Below are 6,232 nucleotides of genomic sequence, written 5' to 3' on the forward strand. Positions count from 1 at the left end.
ACCATCAGAGAACCAGTCGACCTCAGAATGTGCCATGAAGGAAGAGAAAATATGGTGTGGGAGAATTTTCCTCCAAACCTCTTTACTATTAGAGCAATCTCTAAGAGCATGGCACAAAGTCTCAACATGGCCTCTGCATCTACTGCAAGCTCCAGAATCAGCCAAGTGCCTTCTGTGCCTATCCGAATTAGTAAGAAGCCTGTCCTTAACGCCCAGCCACAGGAAACTCCTAATACGGAAAGGAACTTTAAGGGTCCAAATCGACTTCCACACATCCGAGGGAGGATCAGATCTAAAGAGAGAGAAAGCTTCAAAGGCCGATTTGCAAGAATAAACTCCATTGTTAGTCAGCGCCCAACAGTGCCTATCCAAGTCTTCCTCTTGATTACTCACCTTCACTCCCCGCATTCTAAGGAGAGTCTCAAGGCTAAAGAAAGTATCAAACTTTGACCAGATCCAGTCCCCTTCCGAGTCAACCATATCGGCAATCCTCCAGTTGCGTATATCACTAGGCGGGGGGGAAGAACACACCTCAATTAACGGTTTATCCCCAATCCAGTTATCAAACCAGAAACTAATGGACTTACCATTCCCCACCTCCAGGCCAACTCCCAAGCAGAACTCATCAAACACAGCACTAAGTTCTTTAATTGATTCGTCCGCGGTTGAATCAACTAGGATCCCTTTTTGTATGCATAAATTTTTAATTGAAGCATACAAATCATCAGTTTGATCTTCGTGAGTAGATAAGAAGTTAAGCAAATGCGTTATAGACTCCTTATTTCCATTGTTCTGAGCCATTTTCTCAAAAAAGAAGAATCATTAGAAATAACAATAAAAATTAAAAACAAATATTCACACAAAAATATTCACAAAAAGTGCCTAAACTAACAAATCGACCTTTGATTCGATATTGCAGAAGAAATAAATCCCCGGCAACGGCGCCAAAAACTTGATGCGCCCTCACCTAACTTGAGATGAGAACTCACTAAGGGATAAGTGTACCCCGTCGTTATCAAGTAATAAATTTCTGGTTTAAGTCCAGGTTATCTTCCACAGGATTTATTTCTGCAAGTACCGAGCTACTCGATCTCGGATGTTATCTAGGCTAGGGGGTTTTGAGTTGGTTTTGCTAAATTAATCTACTCCTAGGTTGAATTATACTATTCCTAGCTAAGTTATTCTATGCCTAATTAAGTTACTTTACCCCTAATTACGTTAAACTACTCCTAAGTGATCTTTTATCAATGCAATTATCCGAAGGGACATGAAGGGATACGATGATAATTGAAAATAGATTATTTAAACAATTGAATTAAAACCTAAGTCACTTGTGTCCAAGGCGATTAACCCGACCTATCCTCCTAAAGTTCCTAGTTCGTGATTCCCTTGTAAGGCCGAAACTAGCTCTAAGGCTCAGTAATTTGGGCTTAATCTTCTATAGGGTCGTCAATCCTATAGGCACTGACTAGGTCAGATTCAGCTCGCAATATGTGCCAACTTGATTTTGGGATTATCGAATGAGTTAAACCAATCAGACAAAGCGTAAGACAAAGATTAAAGCATTAAAACAATTGAATAAACAAGAACTATAATATATATCAAAGATGGAAAAATTGTCACGAAGTTACAATAAGCCTAGGATTCATAACATGTATCAGAGGCTAGACAGAGTATAAAAGAAGAAAAATCCCTTTCAGGGAACCTGTCTACCAATGCAGGCGTCTTCCTAGGACTTAAGGATGGAGCTTGAGCAATCCTCGGTGAGCGGAGCTTCGGAGGCGTCTTCAATGGAGGTTTGAAGGGTATGGAGGAGGTGGAGAGGATTTCTCAAGGTGAAGGATAGGAAAATTACAAATAATAAAAGATATCTAATTTACAATTGGAAAAAGCTATTTATAGTCGCGGTTCGGCCCATTTTTCTGACCTATTTCGTATCCTTATGCAGGTAGGAAGTCGTGGGGTCCGTCGTGGCTTCGTGGGGGCGGAATTGGTCTTTTTGACCAATTCCCGCAGGTCTGCTCGCCGAGCAGGGCTACTCGAGCCGAGCAGGCGCCTGGCGGCCTGCTCGGCGAGTAGGCACAGCCTGCTCGGTGAGCAGGCACAGTGCCTGGGCAGTGCTTGGGCGGTGCCTACGGAGGCCCGCTCGTCGAGTATTTTCGCCCGGCATGCCCTTGATGCTTGCTGAATGCCGCCAATGCCCTTTTTCGCCCGAACTTACACCTGCGCACGTACAGAAACTCCAGATAACATTAGTCCAAAGGCTAAATTGATCCGTCAATCGCTTATTTTGAGCAAACGCTTCGTTTGGTGCGACTTTTGACGGACCAATTAGCTTCAAAAGATAATGGAATTATACTATGCATGCTATTTTGGCCGTAATTGCCTAGATTGGTCATAAAACGAGCCTAAACAATGAAAAATAAATCAAACGTTTCCAATTCCTAATTAACTCACACAAAAGCATTTAAATGCGAGAAATGCTCGCTTATTAACTAAATAATGCTAAAACCCGTCCTAAAACCGTACCCAAAGATAGGGTTTTTGACCCCTATCACCCCCGCGTCTCTAAGAACACCTCCGGCAGCAATTTTGCCATTGAAAAGGCGGGAGCCATTCGTATTCAGCTTAACCACCCCCCTCTCTAGGCCTGTTCCAACCAACTAACTGGACCTCTCTTCTCAGGGTAGACCTAGCAAGAGAATCCCCTCTGAAACTCTCAATAATAATAGAGAGCTTTTTTGAGAAGAATTCAGCCAAGTTAGGAATAAAAGTGGTTTTATTACCAAAAATTTCATCGTTCCTCCACTTCCAAATTTGGTTACAGATGATAACAAAGAAAATGTCACCATGCTCCATATTAGTCAGCAGATTCCCCTTAATACCATCAGAGAACCATTCCCTCTCAGAATGGGTCAGGAAGGAAGAGAGGATGTGGTGTGGGAGAATATTTTTCCAAATCTCTTTACTTTTAGGGCAATCCCTAAGAGCATGACTCAAAGTTTCAACCTGGCCTCTGCATCTACTGCAAGCTCCTGAGTTCGCCAAATGTCGTCTGTACCTATCCGAATTAGTTAGCAGCCTGTCCTTAACTCCCAGCCAAAGGAAACTCCTAATACGGTAGGGGATTTTGAGAGCCCAAATGGTTTTCCAAGTATCCGAGGGAGGGTCGGACCTGTTGAGGCCAAAAGCTTCAAAGGCAGACTTGCAAGAAAAAACTCCATTATTAGTTAGGGCCCAACAATGCTTATCCTTGTCTTCCTCTTGATTACTAACCTTCACTCCCCTAATTCTAAGAAGAGTCTCCAGGCTAAAGAAGGTATCAAACTTTGACCAGATCCAGTCCCCCTCAGAATCCACCACATCTGCAATCCTCCAGTAATGGATATCACTAGGCGGGGGGGGGGGGGGGGGGGGGGGGGAGATACACACATCAATTAACGGTTTATCACCAGTCCAAGTATCATCCCAGAAACTGATGGTCTTACCATTACCCACATCCAGACCAACACCCAAATAGAAATCAGCAAAAATGGCACTGAGGCCTTTCTAGAGGAAAGAACAATTGACAACTCTCTCCTTAGGTCCCCCAAAGATTTTATCTTTCCGATACTTACCACGGAGAAGGCGCACCCAAAGAGAGGAAGGACATTGCCACATTCTCCAGAGAAGTTTCATTAATAAGACTTTGTTGTTGTCATTAGCTTGTCTTATGCCAAGCCCCCCCATGTTTTTCGGCTGGCAGACCTCCTTCCAAGGGACAAGGTGGATCTTCTTTCCCTCTCCAGACTCTCCCCAAAGGAAACGTCGGTTTATTTTGTCAAGATCATTGAGAACTGGATTAGGCAACCTGCAAGCTTGCATGATGTGATTAGGAGCTGCGCAATTGACAGATTGAATTAAAGTTAGGCGGCCTGCCATGGAAAGAGAATTAGCTTTCCAACTAGCACACAACCCATTGGTTTTGTCCATCGTCTCTTTAAAGGAGGCTTTAGAAACCCTATCGCTGTGGAGGGGAATCCCAAGATACTTACCCAAAGATTGAGTAAGAGGAATGCCAGATAAGTCACTTAACCTTTTACAAATGTTATTATCCATGTTCTTAGAGCACATCATCTGGGATTTGTGAATGTTGATCTTCTGGCCAGAGGCCTCGCAGAAACAATTGATGATATCCATAACCACACCAATTTGCTCCTCATTACCTTCCACGAAGATCATTACGTCGTCAGCGAAGAATAAATGGGTAATAGGAGGACAAAATTTGTTGATGGACACAGGATGGAAAATACCCTTGTTCACAGCCTCAAGAATCAGGTGAGACAGCCTCTCCATAGCAATAACAAAAATGAAGGGGCTCATAGGATCCCCTTGATGGATACCCCTGGATGGAGAGAACTCCTCAGACATATTTCCATTGATCAAAACCTGGAAGGCTGGAGAAGAAATGCACTCTTTAATCAAATTCCTCCAGCTATCCGGGATACCAGCTCGTTTTAAACTATCTAGAAGAAAACTCCAACTTAAGCGATCATAAGCTTTCTCCAGATCTAGCTTGAGCGCCACAATCCCTTTCTTACCTTTCCTCATCTTCATGGAATGGACCATCTCCTGGGCAATCACCACATTGTCCATCATTTGCCTTCCAGGCACAAAACTACCTTGGTTCTGGCTTATAATCTCCGGAAGAATACGCCGGAGTCTATTAGCCACAATCTTAGTGATAGCTTTATAAAGCACGTTGCAAAGACTGATAGGCCTCATTTGTAAAAAGGAGGAAGGTTTTTCAACTTTTGGGATCAGAACCATGAGGGTCTTATTAACCAGCCTAATATCGTTTGAACCGCCAAAAACACCTTTAACAAAATTGTAAATACCTTCCTTCACAGCTTCCCAGTGTTTATGGTAAAAACTGGCAGGAATACCATCGATCCCCAGAGCCTTAGTAGCTCCAATACTGGTGAACGCCAGATCAATTTCTTTTTGGTCAATGGGATGGAAAGCATCCATGATAGCATCCTCCTCCAACCTAGGAAAGGAAATCTCAGAGAGGGCTTTATCCAAATCCACCTCCTCCTCTTTAAAAAGGTTTTTATAGAAGTCAAGGGCCCAATGACGAATATCTTCATCCTCATAGACCCAATCACCATTAGAATTTTTAATAGCATCGATTCGATTCCTCTATCTCCTAATAATAGTAGAAAGGTGGAAAATTCTAGTATTTCGGTCTCCGTCTTTAATCCAAGCCTTTCTAGATTTCTGAAACCAAAGGAGCTCTTCCTGTCTAAGCACAGCTTCCAACTCATTCTGGAGAGATCTAAGCTTACCATTCAGGCTATGATCGAATCTGATCTCCAAACAACGTTGAATACCCTCAATTCTTCTTAAAAGTTTATTTTTTCTTCTGATAATATGGCCAAAGGTGTTTTTATTCCACCCCACCACATTCCTTCTAAACCCCTCTGCAGCAAGGAGAACATTAGAATGAGGTTGCCAATTATCTTTCACAAATTTTTTAAACTCAGGATGGGAATCCCAAGCAATAAGGTACCTAAAAGGTCTATTCCCTTTAAGCCGATTACATTTTATAAGCTTAACAAGGATAGGACAGTGGTCAGAGTGGCGGAAATAAAGGTTAAGCACGTTTATTTCGGGAAATCTATAAATCGCAGCAACATTTACGTAAACTTTATCCAACCGAACAAACACACTATTTCTTTTCCAGGTGAATTTGTGACCAGCGGCTCCCAGATCTGATAGCCTGCATAAATCCATACTCTGCTTGTGATTGAGGCACCGGTTCACATAATGATTACCTCCCCCTCTTTGGTCACTCATAAGGGCAATATCATTAAAGTCCCCAGCCACCAACCAAGCCTTCACCATGCTAGAACTTATAGAATAGAGAATTTCCCAAAGCCTTTTTCGGTTAGACAAAACCGGATCGGCATAAACAAAGGTAGTAAAGAAGGGTTTATTACTAGGGTAACCGATCCTACAATGTATGAATTGATTGTCTATACTGATAACATCAATATTAACTTGATCTGGCTTCCAAAAAAGCCAAATCCCCCCTGCCCGACCAGTAGCTTCAGATCTGACACAACTCCAATTTTTAAACTTTCTAACCACCTCATCTGCTTTAGAACCACTAACTTTGGTTTCAAGAAGAGCAAAACAAGAAGGATTAAATTGCTTAATTAGGTCTTTAACATGGATGCGGGTAGCCTTG

The sequence above is a fragment of the Euphorbia lathyris genome, chromosome 9 (assembly GCF_963576675.1).
Source record: "Euphorbia lathyris chromosome 9, ddEupLath1.1, whole genome shotgun sequence".
Classification (NCBI taxonomy): domain Eukaryota; kingdom Viridiplantae; phylum Streptophyta; class Magnoliopsida; order Malpighiales; family Euphorbiaceae; genus Euphorbia; species Euphorbia lathyris.